The 15070-nt window shown below is 45.5% G+C and overlaps 5 non-coding genes across 5 annotated transcripts; all 5 read left to right on the top strand.

The window, feature by feature from the left end:
- The first annotated feature begins 867 nt into the window (after positions 1-867).
- Positions 868-940, top strand: trnav-aac (transfer RNA valine (anticodon AAC)). The gene has a single exon. It is a non-coding gene; the product is annotated as a tRNA-Val (tRNA).
- Positions 941-3898: 2958 nt separating this feature from the next.
- On the top strand, positions 3899-3971 carry trnav-aac (transfer RNA valine (anticodon AAC)). Its single transcript has one exon. It is a non-coding gene; the product is annotated as a tRNA-Val (tRNA).
- A 2958-nt stretch (positions 3972-6929) lies between these two features.
- Positions 6930-7002, top strand: trnav-aac (transfer RNA valine (anticodon AAC)). The gene has a single exon. It is a non-coding gene; the product is annotated as a tRNA-Val (tRNA).
- Positions 7003-9959: 2957 nt separating this feature from the next.
- On the top strand, positions 9960-10032 carry trnav-aac (transfer RNA valine (anticodon AAC)). The gene has a single exon. It is a non-coding gene; the product is annotated as a tRNA-Val (tRNA).
- Positions 10033-12990: 2958 nt separating this feature from the next.
- Positions 12991-13063, top strand: trnav-aac (transfer RNA valine (anticodon AAC)). Its single transcript has one exon. It is a non-coding gene; the product is annotated as a tRNA-Val (tRNA).
- Positions 13064-15070: the final 2007 nt, after the last annotated feature.

Here is a 15070-nt window from a genome sequence, read left to right as displayed (position 1 = left end):
CCCAATGAATTTCGATGTCATACCTTATTGAATATCTTCCATTTCCGTCCTGGAAACATCGGAAGGGAAAGGTAATCTAATCGAGACTGTGATTGGTGAAATTCACTTTTTACGGCCAATTCTTATTATGTTCTTTCTTTCTCTCTTTTCAGCATTGTCTGGAAAGTGGTGGTGCACTAAGGCTGCAGTATGTTTGAAAGAGTCGTTTGGAAATGCCCTGTTGTTAGTTGTGAGATTACTTTATGACTCATGCCCTCGGACTGTATCACATTTAGCATTCATGCATCTCTGTGTCTGAAAATGCCAGTTTCGTTTGTGTTCCGTGTTAAATGCTTTCTGTTTTGCGATTCGCTCAATACATTTCGATTTAACAGAGTTTCTGAGGTAACTTCCAGCAGCAAAAATCCTCAGCTGAGGATCTGGGAAAATTTCACAGAGTATGGTCAGTCGGAGCTAAAGTAAGGAAGTCGTTCGTTTCTGCAGTGTTTCACAATACTACCTTTCCCGTGAGCAGTCGAACAGACTAAATGATTGTGCCACTGACTGCGATGGCAAACTCCGCTAAAAAGTAATCCTTTAAAGCCGGTGGAAGCAACATGACGTTATTGGGGTACATCGTGGAAAAAGATACTTCGGTGGACCTCGTCCATGCTCACCACATAGCCAAAACTAAACAAGTCCCGTTCCCCAGCATTTGGCCCCAAACCCTCTCAACGCACCATATCCAGAAACTCACCCGATTACCTTTGCAATTTTCTGAGTGTAATAGCCTCCTCCGAGCTATTGGAAACAAAAAGGTGAAACGTAGAACGGATTCAACTTTCAGTGCTGGACGCCAGTGAGCCGGAGCACGCACGGCAGTGGCTCGTTTCTGTAGTGTAGTGGTCATCACGTTCGCCTAACACGCGAAAGGTCCCCAGTTCGAAACTGGGCAGAAACTGTTTTGTTCTTCAACTGCAGCCTTTTACATGGACAAGAGCTGAGCTTTCTTGCATGCTTTCCCATCTGCAAACCTGCCTTCGAATTTGCTTGAACAAATCTGCTCTGGTAGTGAAATGTAATGCAATTCCATTTAATTACAGTGCAAAGCGTTGTTAGGTTTTTCTCCAACCTGGTTCTGATCATATGCCATTCTGTTGGAGAATGTAGTTACCGCCTTCTGATCCTTCCACGAAAAGCAGTACCGCATTTGCCTTCCTTGCGCCGACGGCTCGGTTCAAAGACAGGGAAGAAGCTGATGCGCTGGTGTCACAGCGCACCACGAATTCCTGAACTTGTCTGTCTGTCAAATGTACCCCAAGGTCGTGTCAGAAAGACCTCATTTGGAAGCTGTCAATCGTGATTCAACGTGCGAGAATTGGCACCAGATATCCTGAATCATGTTTTGGAGCAATTCGCACGTTCGTGGCTCATTCAATCAGCAACAGCAATGAAAGAAATTGCACTCTCAGAGGAACCTTTCGACTTGCGCATTCATAGCGTCGCTAGTATTAAGGTCCGCCCCGAGATCTAAGTCATGTTGGAACTGAAACGGTGGAATCGACAGAGAGGCTACAGAATGACATCGCATCCATTTGGTTTTCTTTAAATCACTGACGAGCAGGAAAATGTAAACGGGGAGGGCGAGTGGAGAAGTGAGGCAGTTGCAGCTCTGGTGAAATTCCTTCTTTGTGATTCACTCAGCAACCAGAGACGTGAAGGTGACTCAGGCGTGAAAGCTCTTCACATCGAGAACAAAGAGCACTCAAGGGCAGTTAGCACCTCTTCCGGAGTGAGGGTGGGGTGAGGTAATTACCTTTTGACTTCTGTTACTATGTTCAGAAACTGCCGTTTTGATTGAGGTGAACAGAAACTGCATTTCTAAAAAGCACCATGGAATTTAGCAAAATTTATTGAGTCGCTTGTCGTCGATTCCCACATAGGTTTCCAACGCAGTTGGTATCCATGTGGCTCATGTCCAGGTGTGAACATCTCTGCAGCACATTGCACGGTTAAGGTAAAAGGCAAGGAAAGTGGCTTCTAGAACTGGCTCCGAGGTCAGAGCATTCTCACAATGTGATCTGTCGTTCTCGGATTGTAATGTTACCTCCGGTTTTAGGGTGGAGAACATTCTTTGGGACTCTTATTCTGAAAAAAAAAACAGACACAGCGACTGAAACTATGCTGCACGGTATGATGTGGATTACGGCCTGCTCAGGTTTGTGCATTTTCCCTGTCGTCCGGTGTGTTTCATGTTCCGTGTAAACGTGAAAGTCGTCCTGTTTCGAGCAATGGGTGAAATCATTTAGCAAAGCGAGATTCGAAATTGCAGTAATGTCAAGCAGCTCATGGTTATTTGACCAAATCATAAGCGAACCCATATTCTCACGCACTCACAGATACATTTGTAGCTGAAAAGAGTCTGAGAAGATAGACTCAGCTTACCATTGATTTTTGACTGGACTGATGGGCTATCAATATCTGCTGCGAAATTGACATTGTAGCTGTGCGAGTCCGAGAGGACATCCCAGCAGCTGTGCGAGTCCGAGAGGAATCATGGAACCCTTATCATGTGACTTTGCATCTGTTGTTATGCAGGAGGACAATTGGAAATACAAGAAAATGAGGCGGCGCTGCCGTCTGGTTGTGTGGCCGAGCGGTCTAAGGCGCTGGATCCAGATTCCTGTCTCGAAAGAGGCGTGGATTCGAATCCCACCACTGCCATTTCTGCTGATCAACTCCAACGCTGCAGCTTGTTAAAATGCTGTTTCGTTGCCCACTGTCTATTGATTTTGAAAACAAAAGTAAAATGTGTTTGCTTCCCAGGGAGTTAACTGTGGTGTGGGATACTGCCATATATTTCAAAATGTCTCTACTGTCATGATCGTGTTCGCCTCCCGCGCGGAAAATCGCAAACAGTTCTGCCGTCCCAGGCAAGTTGAGCTTTTACTGGAACCGAATGGAGACTGTTATTTCATCGCTGTTGTGAAACGAAGTCCTACGGTGACTCTACTCGTTGGTTATTTGGGTTTCTAGCTAATGGGAAAATCGTCCCAATGAATTTTGATGTCATACCTTATTGAATATCTTCCATTTCCGTCCTGGAAACATCGGAAGGGAAAGGTAATCTAATCGAGACTGTGATTGGTGAAATTCACTTTTTACGGCCAATTCTTATTATGTTCTTTCTTTCTCTCTTTTCAGCATTGTCTGGAAAGTGGTGGTGCACTAAGGCTGCAGTATGTTTGAAAGAGTCGTTTGGAAATGCCCTGCTGTTAGTTGTGAGATTACTTTATGACTCATGCCCTCGGACTGTATCACATTTAGCATTCATGCATCTCTGTGTCTGAAAATGCCAGTTTCGTTTGTGTTCCGTGTTAAATGCTTTCTGTTTTGCGATTCGCTCAATACATTTCGATTTAACAGAGTTACTGAGGTAACTTCCAGCAGCAAAAATCCTCAGCTGAGGATCTGTGAAAATTTCACAGAGTATGGTCAGTCGGAGCTAAAGTAAGGAAGTCGTTCGTTTCTGCAGTGTTTCACAATACTACCTTTCCCGTGAGCAGTCGAACAGACTAAATGATTGTGCCACTGACTGCGATGGCAAACTCCGCTAAAAAGTAATCCTTTAAAGCCGGTGGAAGCAACATGACGTTATTGGGGTACATCGTGGAAAAAGATACTTCGGTGGACCTCGTCCATGCTCACCACATAGCCAAAACTAAACAAGTCCCGTTCCCCAGCATTTGGCCCCAAACCCTCTCAACGCACCATATCCAGAAACTCACCCGATTACCTTTGCAATTTTCTGAGTGTAATAGCCTCCTCCGAGCTATTGGAAACAAAAAGGTGAAACGTAGAACGGATTCAACTTTCAGTGCTGGACGCCAGTGAGCCGGAGCACGCGCGGCAGTGGCTCGTTTCTGTAGTGTAGTGGTCATCACGTTCGCCTAACACGCGGAAGGTCCCCAGTTCGAAACTGGGCAGAAACTGTTTTGTTCTTCAACTGCAGCCTTTTACATGGACAAGAGCTGAGCTTTCTTGCATGCTTTCCCATCTGCAAACCTGCCTTCGAATTTGCTTGAACAAATCTGCTCTGGTAGTGAAATGTAATGCAATTCCATTTAATTACAGTGCAAAGCGTTGTTAGGTTTTTCTCCAACCTGGTTCTGATCATATGCCATTCTGTTGGAGAATGTAGTTACCGCCTTCTGATCCTTCCACGAAAAGCAGTACCGCATTTGCCTTCCTTGCGCCGACGGCTCGGTTCAAAGACAGGAAAGAAGCTGATGCGCTGGTGTCACAGCGCACCACGAATTCCTGAACTTGTCTGTCTGTCAAATGTACCCCAAGGTCGTCTCAGAAAGACCTCATTTGGAAGCTGTCAATCGTGATTCAACGTGCGAGAATTGGCACCAGATATCCTGAATCATGTTTTGGAGCAATTCGCACGTTCGTGGCTCATTCAATCAGCAACAGCAATGAAAGAAATTGCACTCTCAGAGGAACCTTTCGACTTGCGCATTCATAGCGTCGCTAGTATTAAGGTCCGCCCCGAGATCTAAGTCATGTTGGAACTGAAACGGTGGAATCGACAGAGAGGCTACAGAATGACATCGCATCCATTTGGTTTTCTTTAAATCACTGACGAGCAGGAAAATGTAAACGGGGAGGGCGAGTGGAGAAGTGAGGCAGTTGCAGCTCTGGTGAAATTCCTTCTTTGTGATTCACTCAGCAACCAGAGACGTGAAGGTGACTCAGGCGTGAAAGCTCTTCACATCGAGAACAAAGAGCACTCAAGGGCAGTTAGCACCTCTTCCGGAGTGAGGGTGGGGTGAGGTAATTACCTTTTGACTTCTGTTACTATGTTCAGAAACTGCCGTTTTGATTGAGGTGAACAGAAACTGCATTTCTAAAAAGCACCATGGAATTTAGCAAAATTTATTGAGTCGCTTGTCGTCGATTCCCACATAGGTTTCCAACGCAGTTGGTATCCATGTGGCTCATGTCCAGGTGTGAACATCTCTGCAGCACATTGCACGGTTAAGGTAAAAGGCAAGGAAAGTGGCTTCTAGAACTGGCTCCGAGGTCAGAGCATTCTCACAATGTGATCTGTCGTTCTCGGATTGTAATGTTACCTCCGGTTTTAGGGTGGAGAACATTCTTTGGGACTCTTATTCTGAAAAAAAAAACAGACACAGCGACTGAAACTATGCTGCACGGTATGATGTGGATTACGGCCTGCTCAGGTTTGTGCATTTTCCCTGTCGTCCGGTGTGTTTCATGTTCCGTGTAAACGTGAAAGTCGTCCTGTTTCGAGCAATGGGTGAAATCATTTAGCAAAGCGAGATTCGAAATTGCAGTAATGTCAAGCAGCTCATGGTTATTTGACCAAATCATAAGCGAACCCATATTCTCACGCACTCACAGATACATTTGTAGCTGAAAAGAGTCTGAGAAGATAGACTCAGCTTACCATTGATTTTTGACTGGACTGATGGGCTATCAATATCTGCTGCGAAATTGACATTGTAGCTGTGCGAGTCCGAGAGGACATCCCAGCAGCTGTGCGAGTCCGAGAGGAATCATGGAACCCTTATCATGTGACTTTGCATCTGTTGTTATGCAGGAGGACAATTGGAAATACAAGAAAATGAGGCGGCGCTACCGTCTGGTAGTGTGGCCGAGCGGTCTAAGGCGCTGGATCCAGATTGCTGTCTCGAAAGAGGCGTGGATTCGAATCCCACCACTGCCATTTCTGCTGATCAACTCCAACGCTGCAGCTTGTTAAAATGCTGTTTCGTTGCCCACTGTCTATTGATTTTGAAAACAAAAGTAAAATGTGTTTGCTTCCCAGGGAGTTAACTGTGGTGTGGGATACTGCCATATATTTCAAAATGTCTCTACTGTCATGATCGTGTTCGCCTCCCGCGCGGAAAATCGCAAACAGTTCTGCCGTCCCAGGCAAGTTGAGCTTTTACTGGAACCGAATGGAGACTGTTATTTCATCGCTGTTGTGAAACGAAGTCCTACGGTGACTCTACTCGTTGGTTATTTGGGTTTCTAGCTAATGGGAAAATCGTCCCAATGAATTTCGATGTCATACCTTATTGAATATCTTCCACTTCCGTCCTGGAAACATCGGAAGGGAAAGGTAATCTAATCGAGACTGTGATTGGTGAAATTCACTTTTTACGGCCAATTCTTATTATGTTCTTTCTTTCTATCTTTTCAGCATTGTCTGGAAAGTGGTGGTGCACTAAGGCTGCAGTATGTTTGAAAGAGTCGTTTGGAAATGCCCTGTTGTTAGTTGTGAGATTACTTTATGACTCATGCCCTCGGACTTTATCACATTTAGCATTCATGCATCTCTGTGTCTGAAAATGCCAGTTTCGTTTGTGTTCCGTGTTAAATGCTTTCTGTTTTGCGATTCGCTCAATACATTTCGATTTAACAGAGTTTCTGAGGTAACTTCCAGCAGCAAAAATCCTCAGCTGAGGATCTGTGAAAATTTCACAGAGTATGGTCAGTCGGAGCTAAAGTAAGGAAGTCGTTCGTTTCTGCAGTGTTTCACAATACTACCTTTCCCGTGAGCAGTCGAACAGACTAAATGATTGTGCCACTGACTGCGATGGCAAACTCCGCTAAAAAGTAATCCTTTAAAGCCGGTGGAAGCAACATGACGTTATTGGGGTACATCGTGGAAAAAGATACTTCGGTGGACCTCGTCCATGCTCACCACATAGCCAAAACTAAACAAGTCCCGTTCCCCAGCATTTGGCCCCAAACCCTCTCAACGCACCATATCCAGAAACTCACCCGATTACCTTTGCAATTTTCTGAGTGTAATAGCCTCCTCCGAGCTATTGGAAACAAAAAGGTGAAACGTAGAACGGATTCAACTTTCAGTGCTGGACGCCAGTGAGCCGGAGCACGCACGGCAGTGGCTCGTTTCTGTAGTGTAGTGGTCATCACGTTCGCCTAACACGCGAAAGGTCCCCAGTTCGAAACTGGGCAGAAACTGTTTTGTTCTTCAACTGCAGCCTTTTACATGGACAAGAGCTGAGCTTTCTTGCATGCTTTCCCATCTGCAAACCTGCCTTCGAATTTGCTTGAACAAATCTGCTCTGGTAGTGAAATGTAATGCAATTCCATTTAATTACAGTGCAAAGCGTTGTTAGGTTTTTCTCCAACCTGGTTCTGATCATATGCCATTCTGTTGGAGAATGTAGTTACCGCCTTCTGATCCTTCCACGAAAAGCAGTACCGCATTTGCCTTCCTTGCGCCGACGGCTCGGTTCAAAGACAGGAAAGAAGCTGATGCGCTGGTGTCACAGCGCACCACGAATTCCTGAACTTGTCTGTCTGTCAAATGTACCCCAAGGTCGTGTCAGAAAGACCTCATTTGGAAGCTGTCAATCGTGATTCAACGTGCGAGAATTGGCACCAGATATCCTGAATCATGTTTTGGAGCAATTCGCACGTTCGTGGCTCATTCAATCAGCAACAGCAATGAAAGAAATTGCACTCTCAGAGGAACCTTTCGACTTGCGCATTCATAGCGTCGCTAGTATTAAGGTCCGCCCCGAGATCTAAGTCATGTTGGAACTGAAACGGTGGAATCGACAGAGAGGCTACAGAATGACATCGCATCCATTTGGTTTTCTTTAAATCACTGACGAGCAGGAAAATGTAAACGGGGAGGGCGAGTGGAGAAGTGAGGCAGTTGCAGCTCTGGTGAAATTCCTTCTTTGTGATTCACTCAGCAACCAGAGACGTGAAGGTGACTCAGGCGTGAAAGCTCTTCACATCGAGAACAAAGAGCACTCAAGGGCAGTTAGCACCTCTTCCGGAGTGAGGGTGGGGTGAGGTAATTACCTTTTGACTTCTGTTACTATGTTCAGAAACTGCCGTTTTGATTGAGGTGAACAGAAACTGCATTTCTAAAAAGCACCATGGAATTTAGCAAAATTTATTGAGTCGCTTGTCGTCGATTCCCACATAGGTTTCCAACGCAGTTGGTATCCATGTGGCTCATGTCCAGGTGTGAACATCTCTGCAGCACATTGCACGGTTAAGGTAAAAGGCAAGGAAAGTGGCTTCTAGAACTGGCTCCGAGGTCAGAGCATTCTCACAATGTGATCTGTCGTTCTCGGATTGTAATGTTACCTCCGGTTTTAGGGTGGAGAACATTCTTTGGGACTCTTATTCTGAAAAAAAAACAGACACAGCGACTGAAACTATGCTGCACGGTATGATGTGTATTACGGCCTGCTCAGGTTTGTGCATTTTCCCTGTCGTCCGGTGTGTTTCATGTTCCGTGTAAACGTGAAAGTCGTCCTGTTTCGAGCAATGGGTGAAATCATTTAGCAAAGCGAGATTCGAAATTGCAGTAATGTCAAGCAGCTCATGGTTATTTGACCAAATCATAAGCGAACCCATATTCTCACGCACTCACAGATACATTTGTAGCTGAAAAGAGTCTGAGAAGATAGACTCAGCTTACCATTGATTTTTGACTGGACTGATGGGCTATCAATATCTGCTGCGAAATTGACATTGTAGCTGTGCGAGTCCGAGAGGACATCCCAGCAGCTGTGCGAGTCCGAGAGGAATCATGGAACCCTTATCATGTGACTTTGCATCTGTTGTTATGCAGGAGGACAATTGGAAATACAAGAAAATGAGGCGGCGCTGCCGTCTGGTAGTGTGGCCGAGCGGTCTAAGGCGCTGGATCCAGATTCCTGTCTCGAAAGAGGCGTGGATTCGAATCCCACCACTGCCATTTCTGCTGATCAACTCCAACGCTGCAGCTTGTTAAAATGCTGTTTCGTTGCCCACTGTCTATTGATTTTGAAAACAAAAGTAAAATGTGTTTGCTTCCCAGGGAGTTAACTGTGGTGTGGGATACTGCCATATATTTCAAAATGTCTCTACTGTCATGATCGTGTTCGCCTCCCGCGCGGAAAATCGCAAACAGTTCTGCCGTCCCAGGCAAGTTGAGCTTTTACTGGAACCGAATGGAGACTGTTATTTCATCGCTGTTGTGAAACGAAGTCCTACGGTGACTCTACTCGTTGGTTATTTGGGTTTCTAGCTAATGGGAAAATCGTCCCAATGAATTTCGATGTCATACCTTATTGAATATCTTCCATTTCCGTCCTGGAAACATCGGAAGGGAAAGGTAATCTAATCGAGACTGTGATTGGTGAAATTCACTTTTTACGGCCAATTCTTATTATGTTCTTTCTTTCTCTCTTTTCAGCATTGTCTGGAAAGTGGTGGTGCACTAAGGCTGCAGTATGTTTGAAAGAGTCGTTTGGAAATGCCCTGCTGTTAGTTGTGAGATTACTTTATGACTCATGCCCTCGGACTGTATCACATTTAGCATTCATGCATCTCTGTGTCTGAAAATGCCAGTTTCGTTTGTGTTCCGTGTTAAATGCTTTCTGTTTTGCGATTCGCTCAATACATTTCGATTTAACAGAGTTACTGAGGTAACTTCCAGCAGCAAAAATCCTCAGCTGAGGATCTGTGAAAATTTCACAGAGTATGGTCAGTCGGAGCTAAAGTAAGGAAGTCGTTCGTTTCTGCAGTGTTTCACAATACTACCTTTCCCGTGAGCAGTCGAACAGACTAAATGATTGTGCCACAGACTGCGATGGCAAACTCCGCTAAAAAGTAATCCTTTAAAGCCGGTGGAAGCAACATGACGTTATTGGGGTACATCGTGGAAAAAGATACTTCGGTGGACCTCGTCCATGCTCACCACATAGCCAAAACTAAACAAGTCCCGTTCCCCAGCATTTGGCCCCAAACCCTCTCAACGCACCATATCCAGAAACTCACCCGATTACCTTTGCAATTTTCTGAGTGTAATAGCCTCCTCCGAGCTATTGGAAACAAAAAGGTGAAACGTAGAACGGATTCAACTTTCAGTGCTGGACGCCAGTGAGCCGGAGCACGCGCGGCAGTGGCTCGTTTCTGTAGTGTAGTGGTCATCACGTTCGCCTAACACGCGGAAGGTCCCCAGTTCGAAACTGGGCAGAAACTGTTTTGTTCTTCAACTGCAGCCTTTTACATGGACAAGAGCTGAGCTTTCTTGCATGCTTTCCCATCTGCAAACCTGCCTTCGAATTTGCTTGAACAAATCTGCTCTGGTAGTGAAATGTAATGCAATTCCATTTAATTACAGTGCAAAGCGTTGTTAGGTTTTTCTCCAACCTGGTTCTGATCATATGCCATTCTGTTGGAGAATGTAGTTACCGCCTTCTGATCCTTCCACGAAAAGCAGTACCGCATTTGCCTTCCTTGCGCCGACGGCTCGGTTCAAAGACAGGAAAGAAGCTGATGCGCTGGTGTCACAGCGCACCACGAATTCCTGAACTTGTCTGTCTGTCAAATGTACCCCAAGGTCGTCTCAGAAAGACCTCATTTGGAAGCTGTCAATCGTGATTCAACGTGCGAGAATTGGCACCAGATATCCTGAATCATGTTTTGGAGCAATTCGCACGTTCGTGGCTCATTCAATCAGCAACAGCAATGAAAGAAATTGCACTCTCAGAGGAACCTTTCGACTTGCGCATTCATAGCGTCGCTAGTATTAAGGTCCGCCCCGAGATCTAAGTCATGTTGGAACTGAAACGGTGGAATCGACAGAGAGGCTACAGAATGACATCGCATCCATTTGGTTTTCTTTAAATCACTGACGAGCAGGAAAATGTAAACGGGGAGGGCGAGTGGAGAAGTGAGGCAGTTGCAGCTCTGGTGAAATTCCTTCTTTGTGATTCACTCAGCAACCAGAGACGTGAAGGTGACTCAGGCGTGAAAGCTCTTCACATCGAGAACAAAGAGCACTCAAGGGCAGTTAGCACCTCTTCCGGAGTGAGGGTGGGGTGAGGTAATTACCTTTTGACTTCTGTTACTATGTTCAGAAACTGCCGTTTTGATTGAGGTGAACAGAAACTGCATTTCTAAAAAGCACCATGGAATTTAGCAAAATTTATTGAGTCGCTTGTCGTCGATTCCCACATAGGTTTCCAACGCAGTTGGTATCCATGTGGCTCATGTCCAGGTGTGAACATCTCTGCAGCACATTGCACGGTTAAGGTAAAAGGCAAGGAAAGTGGCTTCTAGAACTGGCTCCGAGGTCAGAGCATTCTCACAATGTGATCTGTCGTTCTCGGATTGTAATGTTACCTCCGGTTTTAGGGTGGAGAACATTCTTTGGGACTCTTATTCTGAAAAAAAAAACAGACACAGCGACTGAAACTATGCTGCACGGTATGATGTGGATTACGGCCTGCTCAGGTTTGTGCATTTTCCCTGTCGTCCGGTGTGTTTCATGTTCCGTGTAAACGTGAAAGTCGTCCTGTTTCGAGCAATGGGTGAAATCATTTAGCAAAGCGAGATTCGAAATTGCAGTAATGTCAAGCAGCTCATGGTTATTTGACCAAATCATAAGCGAACCCATATTCTCACGCACTCACAGATACATTTGTAGCTGAAAAGAGTCTGAGAAGATAGACTCAGCTTACCATTGATTTTTGACTGGACTGATGGGCTATCAATATCTGCTGCGAAATTGACATTGTAGCTGTGCGAGTCCGAGAGGACATCCCAGCAGCTGTGCGAGTCCGAGAGGAATCATGGAACCCTTATCATGTGACTTTGCATCTGTTGTTATGCAGGAGGACAATTGGAAATACAAGAAAATGAGGCGGCGCTACCGTCTGGTAGTGTGGCCGAGCGGTCTAAGGCGCTGGATCCAGATTGCTGTCTCGAAAGAGGCGTGGATTCGAATCCCACCACTGCCATTTCTGCTGATCAACTCCAACGCTGCAGCTTGTTAAAATGCTGTTTCGTTGCCCACTGTCTATTGATTTTGAAAACAAAAGTAAAATGTGTTTGCTTCCCAGGGAGTTAACTGTGGTGTGGGATACTGCCATATATTTCAAAATGTCTCTACTGTCATGATCGTGTTCGCCTCCCGCGCGGAAAATCGCAAACAGTTCTGCCGTCCCAGGCAAGTTGAGCTTTTACTGGAACCGAATGGAGACTGTTATTTCATCGCTGTTGTGAAACGAAGTCCTACGGTGACTCTACTCGTTGGTTATTTGGGTTTCTAGCTAATGGGAAAATCGTCCCAATGAATTTCGATGTCATACCTTATTGAATATCTTCCACTTCCGTCCTGGAAACATCGGAAGGGAAAGGTAATCTAATCGAGACTGTGATTGGTGAAATTCACTTTTTACGGCCAATTCTTATTATGTTCTTTCTTTCTATCTTTTCAGCATTGTCTGGAAAGTGGTGGTGCACTAAGGCTGCAGTATGTTTGAAAGAGTCGTTTGGAAATGCCCTGTTGTTAGTTGTGAGATTACTTTATGACTCATGCCCTCGGACTTTATCACATTTAGCATTCATGCATCTCTGTGTCTGAAAATGCCAGTTTCGTTTGTGTTCCGTGTTAAATGCTTTCTGTTTTGCGATTCGCTCAATACATTTCGATTTAACAGAGTTTCTGAGGTAACTTCCAGCAGCAAAAATCCTCAGCTGAGGATCTGTGAAAATTTCACAGAGTATGGTCAGTCGGAGCTAAAGTAAGGAAGTCGTTCGTTTCTGCAGTGTTTCACAATACTACCTTTCCCGTGAGCAGTCGAACAGACTAAATGATTGTGCCACTGACTGCGATGGCAAACTCCGCTAAAAAGTAATCCTTTAAAGCCGGTGGAAGCAACATGACGTTATTGGGGTACATCGTGGAAAAAGATACTTCGGTGGACCTCGTCCATGCTCACCACATAGCCAAAACTAAACAAGTCCCGTTCCCCAGCATTTGGCCCCAAACCCTCTCAACGCACCATATCCAGAAACTCACCCGATTACCTTTGCAATTTTCTGAGTGTAATAGCCTCCTCCGAGCTATTGGAAACAAAAAGGTGAAACGTAGAACGGATTCAACTTTCAGTGCTGGACGCCAGTGCGCCGGAGCACGCACGGCAGTGGCTCGTTTCTGTAGTGTAGTGGTCATCACGTTCGCCTAACACGCGAAAGGTCCCCAGTTCGAAACTGGGCAGAAACTGTTTTGTTCTTCAACTGCAGCCTTTTACATGGACAAGAGCTGAGCTTTCTTGCATGCTTTCCCATCTGCAAACCTGCCTTCGAATTTGCTTGAACAAATCTGCTCTGGTAGTGAAATGTAATGCAATTCCATTTAATTACAGTGCAAAGCGTTGTTAGGTTTTTCTCCAACCTGGTTCTGATCATATGCCATTCTGTTGGAGAATGTAGTTACCGCCTTCTGATCCTTCCACGAAAAGCAGTACCGCATTTGCCTTCCTTGCGCCGACGGCTCGGTTCAAAGACAGGAAAGAAGCTGATGCGCTGGTGTCACAGCGCACCACGAATTCCTGAACTTGTCTGTCTGTCAAATGTACCCCAAGGTCGTCTCAGAAAGACCTCATTTGGAAGCTGTCAATCGTGATTCAACGTGCGAGAATTGGCACCAGATATCCTGAATCATGTTTTGGAGCAATTCGCACGTTCGTGGCTCATTCAATCAGCAACAGCAATGAAAGAAATTGCACTCTCAGAGGAACCTTTCGACTTGCACATTCATAGCGTCGCTAGTATTAAGGTCCGCCCCGAGATCTAAGTCATGTTGGAACTGAAACGGTGGAATCGACAGAGAGGCTACAGAATGACATCGCATCCATTTGGTTTTCTTTAAATCACTGACGAGCAGGAAAATGTAAACGGGGAGGGCGAGTGGAGAAGTGAGGCAGTTGCAGCTCTGGTGAAATTCCTTCTTTGTGATTCACTCAGCAACCAGAGACGTGAAGGTGACTCAGGCGTGAAAGCTCTTCACATCGAGAACAAAGAGCACTCAAGGGCAGTTAGCACCTCTTCCGGAGTGAGGGTGGGGTGAGGTAATTACCTTTTGACTTCTGTTACTATGTTCAGAAACTGCCGTTTTGATTGAGGTGAACAGAAACTGCATTTCTAAAAAGCACCATGGAATTTAGCAAAATTTATTGAGTCGCTTGTCGTCGATTCCCACATAGGTTTCCAACGCAGTTGGTATCCATGTGGCTCATGTCCAGGTGTGAACATCTCTGCAGCACATTGCACGGTTAAGGTAAAAGGCAAGGAAAGTGGCTTCTAGAACTGGCTCCGAGGTCAGAGCATTCTCACAATGTGATCTGTCGTTCTCGGATTGTAATGTTACCTCCGGTTTTAGGGTGGAGAACATTCTTTGGGACTCTTATTCTGAAAAAAAAACAGACACAGCGACTGAAACTATGCTGCACGGTATGATGTGGATTACGGCCTGCTCAGGTTTGTGCATTTTCCCTGTCGTCCGGTGTGTTTCATGTTCCGTGTAAACGTGAAAGTCGTCCTGTTTCGAGCAATGGGTGAAATCATTTAGCAAAGCGAGATTCGAAATTGCAGTAATGTCAAGCAGCTCATGGTTATTTGACCAAATCATAAGCGAACCCATATTCTCACGCACTCACAGATACATTTGTAGCTGAAAAGAGTCTGAGAAGATAGACTCAGCTTACCATTGATTTTTGACTGGACTGATGGGCTATCAATATCTGCTGCGAAATTGACATTGTAGCTGTGCGAGTCCGAGAGGACATCCCAGCAGCTGTGCGAGTCCGAGAGGAATCATGGAACCCTTATCATGTGACTTTGCATCTGTTGTTATGCAGGAGGACAATTGGAAATACAAGAAAATGAGGCGGCGCTGCCGTCTGGTAGTGTGGCCGAGCGGTCTAAGGCGCTGGATCCAGGTTCCTGTCTCGAAAGAGGCGTGGATTCGAATCCCACCACTGCCATTTCTGCTGATCAACTCCAACGCTGCAGCGTGTTAAAATGCTGTTTCGTTGCCCACTGTCTATTGATTTTGAAAACAAAAGTAAAATGTGTTTGCTTCCCAGGGAGTTAACTGTGGTGTGGGATACTGCCATATATTTCAAAATGTCTCTACTGTCATGATCGTGTTCGCCTCCCGCGCGGAAAATCGCAAACAGTTCTGCCGTCCCAGGCAAGTTGAGCTTTTACTGGAACCGAATGGAGACTG

The sequence above is a fragment of the Chiloscyllium plagiosum genome, unplaced genomic scaffold, assembly GCF_037043375.1.
Source record: "Chiloscyllium plagiosum isolate Xiang-an unplaced genomic scaffold, Cpla_swu_hap1 HiC_scaffold_42, whole genome shotgun sequence".
NCBI lineage: Eukaryota > Metazoa > Chordata > Chondrichthyes > Orectolobiformes > Hemiscylliidae > Chiloscyllium > Chiloscyllium plagiosum.
The sequence above is the reverse complement of the archived record's forward strand: the minus strand, read 5'-3'. Positions and strand labels throughout refer to the sequence as shown.